Source organism: Papio anubis, chromosome 5 (genome assembly GCF_008728515.1).
Source record: "Papio anubis isolate 15944 chromosome 5, Panubis1.0, whole genome shotgun sequence".
Taxonomy (NCBI): Eukaryota; Metazoa; Chordata; class Mammalia; order Primates; family Cercopithecidae; genus Papio; species Papio anubis.
This window is the reverse complement of record NC_044980.1, coordinates 144,447,929-144,460,567: the sequence shown is the minus strand read 5'-3', so window position 1 is coordinate 144,460,567 and position 12,639 is coordinate 144,447,929.

The window sequence follows — 12,639 nt, the reverse complement described above, 5'->3', positions numbered from 1 at the left end:
GTGATTGCTGGTTAAAAATCACTCAGAAAATATTAGTGATTCATTTTTGGCTTTTTGTTTGTTTTGAGATGGGATTTCTCTCTGTCACCCAGGCTGGAGTGCAGTGGTGCAATCAGGGCTCACTGCAGCTTTGACCTCCCGGGCTCAAGCAATACTCCCACTCTTGCCTCCCAAGTAGCTGGGACTACAGGCACATGTCATCATGCCCAGTTCACCTTTTTTTTTTTTTTTTAGTTTTTTTCTAGAAATGGGGTCTTGCTATGTTGCCCAGGTTGATCTTGAACTCCTGAGCTCAAGCAATCCTCCTGCCTTGGCCTCCCAAAGTGCCTTGAACTCCTGCCCTCAGGTGATACACCCTCCTCAGCCTCCCGTAGTGCTGGGATTATGGGTATGAACCACTGCACCTGGCTGCCACTCATTTTTAAAATATTTCATTAGTCAAAAATCTGTCACAATGGCAATTTGAATTCCAGTCAGGCTGAGTGAGGTTGAAACTAGTCAGGTTGGAGTGCAGTAGCATGATCATAGCTCCCTGTAACCTCTAACTTCTGGGGTCAAGCAATCCTCCTGCTACAGCCTCCTGAGTAGATCTTATATACTCTTAAAAATTATTGAGGATCTTGGCCGGGTGCAGTGGCTCACACCTGTAATCCTAGCACTTTGGGAGACTGAGGCGGGTGGATCACTTGAGGTCAAGAGTTTGGGACCAGCCTGGCCAATATGGTGAAACCCCGTCTCTACTAAAAATACAAAAATTAGTCGGGCGTGGTGGCACATGCCTGTAATCCCATGTACTCTGGAGGCTGAGGCAGGAGAATCACTTGAACCCAGGGGGCGGAGGTTGCAGTGAACTGATATTGCATCACTTCACTCCAGCCTGGGCGAAAGAGTGAAACTCTGTCTCAAAAAAAAAATTAAAAATTTATCAAACAGTTTTGGTTTTCTACATTAGAAATTACAACAGGAATTTTTAAAACAAAAATACCCAGGCATACATCCCATTAGCCATTGGGACTAGATGAAGTCACTGCAGTCATTTAGACTCTGGAAAACTTTACCATACAATTGTTAAGGAGGAAAAGGCATCTTACAGAAGCTTTTAAATTTAACCTCATGTGCCTTCTGAAAGGCTTTTGGGGGTCACATGTTGAGAATCACCACTTCAACCATTTATTGGGCACTTACTGGGGACCCAGGGCTGCTGGAGACTGGAATAAGACGGCTCTGCACTTGAGCAGCTCAGACATGGGACCAGCCACCTCATCTATCTCATGGGCGGTTTCCTCATCTGCGCAATGCATAATGCCTGCACCTCGGGGAACTTAGTAACCAGAAATAACACTTTATTTCAACTCTAGACTGATTGCAAGCATAATTTCCATCCCATTATGAAAGTACTAAACAAATCTCAGGGCCATTTCTGCCTTTGTGGCCCCTGGGGTTCAGGGACTCCTTCCCAGCCCACAAGGTAAATGTGTTTCTTGACCACCAGATGGCAGTGTCTCCTGGACTTGACCATCCACAGAGAAGTTTAAGACAGTTTCTTTTTAAAGAAAAGTTTCTCTGGGCTCTGAGAGAACAAACTTGATTTTTTCCATTTTCAGTTGCCCTGGAGGTCTGGTGCAGACTGGCTGGCCCATTGGGAACGCCCAAGAGTTGAGACACTGGTGCTTCTTAGAATGAGTGCTTCTCAGAGGGGTTCATTTCCTTTGAGTTCTCTCTACACCACCACCCCCAGCTGAAATCCAAGTTTCTAGCTGAGGCACTTGGCTCTGTTCTTCCAAGGCCACAGAGGCATTAGGGAAGCTCCCACACCTGCCAGCAGCCCAGCTGGCTGTCCACGGAATGAATGAATCACACAGCGGAGCTCAGGCTTCTGCAGGAGTGGGGGTGGGGAGCAGATGTGTCCACATATTTCTCTGGGGCTTCCCCGAGCACTTGGCCCTAGCCCACCCTTCTAGGCTTTCTCACTCCTCACTGCAGCCAGCCAGCCCGCTTCTCAGGTGCCTTGCTTTTGTTCATGCTGCCCCCTGTAAGTAGAATGATCTCTACTAGCCTCCCTTGTCCCCATATACAAATTCCTTTCCCTCCCTTACATACCACAGCCTCCATGAAACCTCTCCACAGCTGGAAGTAATTTATTTCTCCTCTTGGCCCTCAAAGCATTTATCTCTCAAACTTCGGTGTTGTGGCAAAGCTTTCTGTCCACGTATCTTTCCTGGCCTCGAGCCCAAGCATCTGTTCCCTCTGCACCCAGAGCAAGTACTTAGGGAATATTTGATGAGTCATGGCTACCATTTGGGGGATGCCTATTTAGTGTGTCATGCCCTTGCATTGATCTCATCCCATCCTTACCTAGATTCCATAAGAGAGCGAGCTAAGGCAGACCCTCACACGTGGTAGGTGCTCAGTAGGTGTTGGCCCAGGTAATTTGACGGAGGAAGAGATTGTCTCTTCTAATCCTTCTAGCAGGTTTCTATTTTTGTCAAAGATCCCTGGTTGTGAGTACAGCCTCCCCTAGGGTGTTCCCAGTAACCAACCCTTGTTTCTGGGCTTGATGGGGTGAAGCTCCCACCAACTTTGCTTTGTTGACCTACCCATTTGCCTGGTGACCAGAGCCTTGGCTTGTCCAGTACCCACGTTACCATGACTGGAGAGAAACTACTCTGGCCCTCAGTATGGGGTGAAGCCTGGGGGCTGTATTTGGGGGAGGCTCCCTTCCTCACATAGGTGTGAGCCACAGGGGGAGCTCTGGCCTGGCCTGGCTCCCCCTCAGCATGCTGAGTGAGCTTGAGCAAGTCTTTTGAATTTTGAAGTGGTGTGTGTGTGTGTATGTGTGTGTGTGTGTGTGTGTGTGTGTGTATGTGTGTGTGTGTGTGTGTGTGTGTGTGTGTGTGTCGTCGTTTTTCTTTTTCTGAGACAGGATCTCTGTTACTCAGGCTGGAGTGCAGTGGCACACTCTCCGCTCACTGCAACCTCCATCTCCCAGGCTCAAGCAATCCTCCCACCTTAGCCTCCCAAGTAACTGGGACCACAGGCACACACCACCATGCCCAACTAATTTTTACATATATATTTTTTTAGAGACAAGGTTTCACCATGTTGCCAGGCTGGTCTCGAACTCCTGGGCTCAAGCAATCTGCCCGCCTCAGCCTCCCAAAGTGTTGGGATTACAGGCATGAGCCACCACACCCAGCTGAAGTTTTTTTTAACTGCTTTTTTGAGGTATAATTTCATTCAATAAACTGCACATATTTAAAGTGTAAACTTTTTTTGCTATCTCCTACCTAAGGAATAAAGTGTATAATTAAGATACATATATATCTAACACATACACATACATACACACACACTCATGAAACCATCACCACAATCAAGATAGTGACCATATTAATCACCTAAAAAGTTTCCTGGCACCTCTTGGTAATCCCTCCCACCCTCTCCTTGCCCCCAAGTAACCACTGATCTGCTTACTGTCACTATTGATTAGTTTGCATTTTCTAGAGTTATATAAATGCAATCACACAGTATGTTCTCATTTTTGTCTAGCTTTTTCATTCAGCATAATTATTTTGAAATGATATCTTTTTATCACTGAGTAGTAGGTATTCCACTGAATGAATATACCAGAAGGTGTGATTCATTCCTCTGTTGAAGGACATTTGTTTCCAGTTTTTTTTTAACTGCTTTTGTGCTATCAAGGTTTCCAAGGGTCCCACAGGGCACAAGGGAAAGTCTCAGTGAGCTGGCCTCTTCCAACCCAACACACCCAAACTCAAACCAGAGCAGCTCAACTCATAATTTTATTTGTATCTTTTAATTTATTTTTATTGTTTAGAGATGGAGCCTTGCTGTGTGGCCCAGGCTGGAATGCAGCAGTGCAATTACGGCTCACTGCAGCCTTGAACTCCTGGGTTCAAGTGATCATCCCATGTTGGCCTCCCAAAGTGCTGGGATTACAGACATGAGCCACTGTGCCTGCCCCAACTCACAATTTTATTTACTGGGCTTCCGCCTACAGCCCCAGTGGTACTAAGCCATGTTCTGGACTTCAGCAGATCCAGCTTTAAATTTCTTCACCACTTAAAAACTGTGTGACCTTGGGAAAGTTCCTGATTCTTTTGTGCAACTCAGTTTCCTATTCTGGAAAACGGGGGTCATAACTACTCTGACCATTGTGAGAATTAAAGATCTTCATGTGCCTCATTCTTGATAATGGCATTCCACACATAAAACTTTCTGTCTGGCCAAAAAGTTTCACAATTATACGACTTGAAGTTTGAAAACTGAAGTCTGAAAAATTTCAGATCTAGATTATTTCAACTTCGACAGATTATGAAAAGTAAAATGGAACCTCAAGATTGTGCCGTGTGGGAGGTGAATGGTTGTTCAGGTCACCGCCCTCTCCATGACATTCGCCTTTAATTAGTGCCAGTCTCTAAAAGACTCAAGTCTGTAATTTCTTGGGAGTGTCCATCGGAGCTTCTTTTAGATTTCCATGGCTTTGAGGGCTGTGGCCGCTTAGTTTAAGAAGACAAGTTTTCTAATCTGCTTCCTCAGAGAAGGAAAGTCTTCATGTCCTTAGGTAAATCTCATGACTACTGACTAGGGCCTTGCAATAAAATCAAAGCCTCTAAAAATAAGGATGTTACCTCCCATTGGTCTGTTTGTCATGGGCTCCAAGGATCTTAATCCTTTTAGAATCATAAATCCCTTGATGCCTAGAAGTAAGCTGTATCTTGGATAAGAATGCTGGCTCTGCAGATAAACAGACTGTTTACCAGATGTGTAAGCTTGAGCAAATAGTTTAACTGTCCAGGACAAATGAGCTGGGCACGGTGGTAAGTGCCTCTAGTCTCAGCTGCTTGGGAGGCTGAGGCAGGAGGATCACTTGAGCCCAGGAGGTCATAGCTGCAGTGAACTACGATCACGCCACTGCATTCCAGCCTGTGTGACAGAACAAGACACCATCTCTGAAAAATAAATAAATAGAACTGTCCAGGACCTCCGTTTTCACACCTGTAAGGTGAGAGTAATACCTTCTTAGGGTGAAGTGAGAGGACACGTGTACATAGAAGGAGCTCAGTTTTGCTGTTGTTATTATCATTGTAGGATCTTAGGAACAGATGTCCACATGCCCTCCTTCTGATGGGTGGTCCATGAGCCCTCCTTCACCTGCACGGCAGCCCTGCCCCTGAAAGGGAGCACTGTGAGCTGCTGGCTCTGCTCTGGACAGCTCTGCCAAGGGAAGTTCTGATGTTGAACCCACCCTTATCTATATCCCTGGCAGTTCTCTGGACTGGAACTGGGTTTGTCTTGATATGTGGGGCATCAGCCTAGCCCTTCCCTGTGGTTATTCCTCAGAAGCAGGTCTTTCCTTTGTCCTCCCTACTACTCCCTTTCTGCTCCACCTCCCAAGGCAGATCCCAAATTCCCTCCTCAGCCATTCCTTGGAGAAAGAGTTTTGAATGAGCATGACCGCCTGGTCACTAGTCCCTTTGTTGATGCCTTTTTGAGAGTAGAAGCTGAGAAAACATGGAAAAGCCAAACCATTCTGGGCCTCCGCTGATCCTCTGCCAACTCACAGGGTTCCTGACTCCTAAGGAGAGAGCTTACTGGGGGAAGTTACTGAAGGATGGCTGGAGGTGAAAGGTTAAGGCTGGGAGCACAGCCTGGAATCACACAGAAGGAACCCAGGTGGGCTACTCCCTCTGTTCTTATCTGGGGAATGTGGCTCTGGATAGTACCTACATTGGAAATAACGCATATAAAGCACCCAGCATGGTAGGGGCTCATCGAAGCCTGGCTTCTCTGTTGTGTTTTTGTTTTGAGACAGGGTCCCACCCTGTCACCCAGGCTGGAGTACAGTGGTGTGATCATGGCTCACTCATTACATGCTTGACCTCCTGGGCTCAAGTGATCTTCCTATCTCAACCTCCCAAATAGCTGGGACCATAGGTGCATGCCATCACACCTAGCTAATTTTAAAATTTGTTTATAGATATGGAGTCTTACTTATGTTATCTAGGCTGGTCTCAGACTCCTGGGCTCAAGCAATCCTCCCACCTCAGCTTCTCAAAGTGCTAGGATTACAGGCGTCAGCCACCGCACCTGGCCTGGCTTCTCCATTTTACACCTTTGAAAACGTGTCCCTGGATCTTACAACTTTGTAAAAGGACTGAGCCTGCTAGGTCAGCCTACTTCCAACATCAAGCCTGGCCCCTACACTTTCCTCAGACCCCTTCCAGAGTCCAATTTCGTGACAACCCTCACTGAAGCACTGGTTTGTGGGTATATGACTTCTTTTTTTACCAAAACAGAAGCTGTGCTTCTCCCTGTGTTCCTAGTAATTAGAGAGGCCACTAAAGCTGTTGAGATGGCAAGGAGGGCTGGAGGTGGAAGGTTAAGGCTAGAAGCACAGCCCAGAGTCTCCAAAAGCTCAAATTCACCACACCCCACCACCCACCACCCTGAGAGCTGAGAAATTCCCCTACTGCCATCTCAAGCCTCTGCCTCTGCCTCAGACCAAACCTCCAGAGATGTCAGGGGCCTTGGATATTCTAAAGTGTTAGAACTGGACAGTCCTTTTGAAATCAAAAGTCCTACTGCCTCATTTTTTGTTGTTATTAATGCAAATACCTACTATGATATTACAGGATAACTGTAAAAAACTAAAATAATTTTATTTATGTGACACCCTCCCCCATAGTCTCCATATGACAAAGAAAATTCTCTCTTACAGTTTGGAGTATATCCTTTTTAGGCTTCTGTAAATATATACAATACAAGTAAAGCTAAATGGTGATATATGGTAGTGTTTCATATAACTCAGGTTCCAGAGTTAGACTAACACCATATTTTATTGACAAGTTATGTAAACCATCTAGCCCATTGTTTCCCTAACAGTAAATTGAGGATAATAGCATTGACCTCATAGGGTGGTTCTCAGAATTAAATGAGATAATCCACAGAAATCGTTTTGCACAGAGGGTGGCACACTGTAAGCACTCAATAAGTGCTAACTAACCATTTTATTAGTATTTATGGTTTATTACCTGCTTCTTTCACTAACTGAATAGTTAATGGACGCATTTTCATATCAAGTTTTATTTTCATTTCAGAGCGACATTGATCTCCTTTTCTTAACAAAATAACTTTTAATAATTTTTTTTTTTTTTTTTTTTTTTGGTAGCGATAAGGGGTCTCTCACCATGTTGCCCAGGCCAGTCTTGAGCTCCTGGGCTCAGGCAATCCTCCCACCGTGTCCTCCCAAAGTGCTGAGATTACAGGTGTGAGCCACTGCACCCAGCAAATTTTATTTTGGAATAATTTTAGATTTATAGAAAACTTGGAAAGATAGTACAGAGAGTTTCCATATATCCTTCACTTAGCTTCCTGTGATGTTAATGTCTTACATAACTATGACACATTTGTCAAAACTAAGATCTAATTGGTACATTGGTACCAAAGCTCCGTGGCACATTGTTTTTTGAGATGGAGTCTCACTCTGTTGCCCAGCCAGGCTGGGGTGCAGTACAGTGATCATGGCCCACTGCAACCTCTGCCTCCCAGGTTCAAGCAATTCTCCTGCCTCAGCCTGCCTGGCTAATTTTTTTTTTTTTTTTTTTTTTTTTGAGACTGGGTCTTGCTTTGTCGCCAGGCTGGAGTGCAGTGGTGCCATCTCGGCTCACTACAACCTCCGCCCCCCGGGTTCAGGCTATTCTCCTGCCTCAGCCTCCCGAGTAGATGGGATTATAGGCACGCACCACCACGCTCAGCTGATTTTTGTATTTTTAGTAGAGACAAGGTTTCACCATGTTGGTCAGGATGGTCTTGGTCTCCTGACCTCGTGATCCGCTCACTTCGGCCTCCCAAAGTGCTGGGATTACAGGCGTGAGCCACCGCGCCCGACCTAATTTTTGAATTTTTAGTAGAGATGGGGCTTTGCCATGTTTGCCAGGCTTGTCTCAAACTCCTGACCTCAGGTGATCCGCCCATCTCGGCCTCCCAAAGTGCTGGGATGACAGGTATGAGCCACTGTTTGGCTGGTACAGTGTTAACTGGACTCCAGATGTTATTTGGATTTCACCAGCTTTCTCATAAGTGCTCTCTTTCTGGACACAGATCCAATCCAGTGTACCACATTGCCTTTAGTCATCAGGTCTCCTTCATCTCCTCTGATCTTTAAGAGTTTAGCAATCATTTCTTGTTTTTCATGACTTTAATGGTTGTGAAGACTATTGGCCAAGTATGATATAGCCTGTCCCTCTCATTTGGTTTGTCTGGGATTTTTCTCATGATTAAACTGCGGTTGGGGGAAGAATATACACAGAGGTAAAGTCTCCATCTTATTTCATTATCTCAGGGGGTGCATAGATATTGACATGATCTATTACTGATGATGTTCGGGTTCCTGGCAAACTCCTGGCCGTGAGGTTCCTGGAAAACTCTCAAAGATCAGAGAAGATTAAGAAGACCTGATGACTAAACCTGATGTGGTACACTGGATTGGATCTGTGTCCAGAAAGTTACGATTTTGACCTTCTCATTCTCTATTCTCAGGAAGTAAGTCCAGCCACATTCAAGGGTGCATATGGAAATAAACTCCACTCCCTGAAGGGACAAATATGTTGTCTGGAATTCTAAGATTTGTCCCTTCTTGCCCATTTAAGTGACTGGAAAGTATTTATTGGCTAAAAAAAATACTGATTTTCATGGCTGGAAAGCATTCCACTGTGCGAATGCACCTTAATTTGTTTAGCTAAGTTATACAGAGTGGTGCATGCATATAGTTCACCGGCACTACACGTCAGTTCCAACCTCTTTCCTGTGTGCTTTCCCACATGTGAGGCTGGAAGGCCAAGCCCCACGTGAACCTAACTTCCTGGTAGTTACGTTTCTCATTGAAAATTAGGTTTCATTGGCCGGGTGCGGTGACTGACGCCTGTAATCCTAGCACTTTGGGAGGCCGAGGAGGGTGGATTGCTTGAGTTCAGGAGTTCGAGACCAGCCTGGGCAACATGGTGAAACCCATCTCTACTAAAATACGAAAAATTAGCTGGGCATGGGGGCATGAGCCTGTAATCCCAGCTACTTGGGAGGCTGAGACAGGAGAATCACTTGAACCCAGGAGACAGAGGTTGCAGCGAGCCGAGATCGTGCCACTGCACTCCAGCCTGGCATGCAGAGCGGAACTCCATCTCAAAAAAAAAAAAAAAAAAAAAAAAATTAGGTTTCATTGATTAGGTTCACTCCTGCTCCATTTGGAAGGTGGAAATCAGGAAGAGCCATTGTCCCACAGATTTTGGCTATTCCCGCCCAGCATGGAGACATTGGGTTATTTGGCAGCAGTGTTCCTGTGTCTAGTCACTAGTTTCATAGGTGTTGAGAGGCACTGGTGGCTGTGGCTTCCTGACCCCTTGGATCATAGCCATGGCAGTACATACTTTAACTTCATAGTCCAGCAGCCACCCTCTGCTTCCCTGCCCTCCTGATGGGGCAATGTGGCTCCCCCTCTGGTAGCCAGTTCACCTGCACTGTTCTGAGAGTCATAATGCTGGAAGCTCAGCCTCAGCCCCTTCCTCCAGCCCTTCCAATCCTTTTGTAAGCACCTGATGAAGTCCCTTTCTGAGCTCGGGTGGTGGCTGTGCCCCACAACTGAACTCAGATGGATAGAATGATCTATTAATAGGTTGTTTCCAGAACTTATTAAAGTGTATATTGTCTGGTATCAGGTAACTCAGTATTTCCTAGGAATAAAATCCTACAAGTGGAACTGTTAGAGTCCTTTCACTGTGCATATGGCTAAAGTGAAGCAACAAAGAAGTGCAGGTACTTGTCTGAGTTCACATAGGGAAATGGGAGCAGCTTGGGGTGCTCTTTCCATTAATTCAGGCTGCTTTGTCATGGTCATTGAACACCCCGGGCCTGGAGTTTTTCAGGTGAAAAGGAGCAACTCACATCTATTCAAATAACTTGTGACAGAGACTGCCAATTTTCTATTCAAAAGTCTTTTGGCCAGGCACAGTGGCTCATGCCTGTAATCCTAGCACTTTGGGAAGCTGAGGTGGGCAGATCACCTGAGGTTGGGAGTTCGAGACCAGCCTGACCAACATGGAGAAACCCCGTCTCTACTAAAAATACAAAATTAGCTGGGTGTGGTGGTGCATGCCTATAATCCCCGCTACTTGGGAGGTGAGGCAGGAGAATTGCTTGAACCTGGGAGGCGGAAGTTGTGGTGAACCGTGATTGCGCCATTGCACTCCAGCCTGGGCAACAAGAGCGAGACTCCATCTCAAAAAAAAAAAAAAAAAGCCTTTCATCCCCTTTTCCTTAGTAATAGAACCCAATTTATGGCTGGGCACGTTGCAACCTAAAATAAAGATGACATTCCCTAGGTTCCTTTGCCGCTAAGTGTGACATATAACTAAGTTCTGGCTAATTGAGATGCAAGGAAATTCCAGAAAGACTCTTTAAAATGAGCTGATGCAATTAGAAGGCCCTCACCATTCTTTATTCTTCCTCCTGCCTGAAAGAAGGATGTAATCTAGTAGACATATCGGGCCATGATGTCACTTTCCTTAGCGCTTGAAGCCATGAGCTAAGGATAGTACCTGAGTCTCCAAAGATTATTATTATTATTAATTTATTATTATTAGAGGTGGGGGTCTCACTCTGTTGTCCAGGCCAAAGTGCAGTGCCTCAAACTCTTGGGCTCAAGCGATCCTCCTGCCTCAGCCTTTAGGGTAGCTGAGACTACAGGCATGCACCATGGTGCTTAGCTAGAAGATGATGGATTCTATACATGAGCCTTAAACTGTCTATTTCCAGACTTTGTTTCTATGTGAGAATGAAATAACCTTCATTTTTGTTACAGCTACTGTTATTTTGAGCTTACTGGTATATACATACAGCTGAAACTAACACTAACTGATACATAAGCTTGTGCTTCCCTGATTTCTTCTGCCCACCCGCCATATGCTTGCTTTCATTTGCCCATAATACCAAGATATGCAGGCCTAAAGTCAAGACTGGGATCTGCAGCAGTTGCTCTCACAAGGTCCTGGTTTTTTTTTTTTTTGGTCTGTGGGTGTGTGTGTGTGTGTGTGTGCGATCTTGAGCCACTCTAACCCTCTGGGTCTCAGTTTCCACAACTTTAAAAGGAAAGGGTTAGGCTGGACATGATGGCTGATACCTGTAATCCCAACACTTTGCAAGGCCAAGGCAGAAGGATTGCTTGAGGCCAGGAGTTCAAGATCAGCCTGGGCAACATAGTGGGACCCCCCCCAACTCTAAAAAAATTTTTTAAATTAGCCAGGTGGTAGCACTTGCCTGTAGTCCTAGCTACTCAGGAGGCTGAGGTGAGAGGATTGCTTGAACCCAGGAGATTGAGGCTGCAGGAAGCTATGATCGCACCACTGCACTCAGCCTGGGTGACAGGGTGAGATCTTTTCTTAATAACAATAACAATAATAATAATAAAACAAATAAAAAGAAGGGGTTGGTCTACATGAAAGATTGGCACACAACAGCCTCCTGGCCAAATCAAGCCACCATCTGTTTTTGTAAATAAAATTTTATTGAAACACAGTCATACTCATTTATGTATTATCTATGGCTGCTTCCACACTGTAACAGCTGAGTTGGAGAATGGCAGCGAAGACCATATGGCCCACTTAGCCTAGAATGTTTACTATTTTGCCCTTTTCAGAAGAAAATTGTCTATCCATTGTTGTGGGAAGTCAGGGAGCCTGAACGGAGAGATCGGCTGAAGCTACAGCAGAAGAACATAAATTATGAAGATTTAATGGGCATTTATCAGTTCCCAAAATTAATACTTTTATAATTTCTTACGCCTGTCTTTATTGCAATCTCTGAACATAAGTTTTGAAGATTTCGTGGACATTTATCACTTCCCCAATCAATACTCTCATAATGTCTTATGCCTGTCTTTAATCTCTTAATCCTGTCATCTTCGTAAGCTGAGAATGTACGTCACCTCAGGACCCTGTGATGATTGCGTTAACTGTACAAATTGTTTGTAAAACATGTGTGTTTGAACAATATGAAATCAGTGCACCCTGAAAAAGAACAGAATAACAGTGATTTTCAGGGAACAAGGGAGATAACCATAAGGTCTGACTGCCTGCAGGGTCGGGCAGAATAGAGCCATATTTTTCTTCTCACAGAAAGCCTACAGACGGATGTGCGAGTAGAAGAAATATGGCTGAATTCTTTCCCCAGCAAGGAATATTAATAATTAATAGCCCTGGGGAAGGAATGCATTCCTAGGGGGAGGTCTATGAACAGCTGCTCTGGGAGTGTCTGTCTTATGCGGTTGAGATAAGGACTGAAATATGCTCTGGTCTCCTGCAGTGCCCTTAGGCTTCCTAGGATTGGGAAATTCTAGCCTGGTGAATTCTAGTCAGACCGGTTGTCTGCTCTCAAACCCTGTTTCCTGTTAAGATGTTTATCAAGACAATGTGTGCACAGCAGGACACGGACCCTCATCAATAATTCTAATTTTGCCCTTGCCTTGTGATCTTTTATTGCCCTTTGAAGCACGTGATCCTTGTGACCTACTCCTTGTTTGTACATCCCCTCCCCTTCTAAAATCTCTAATAAAAACTTGCTGGTTTT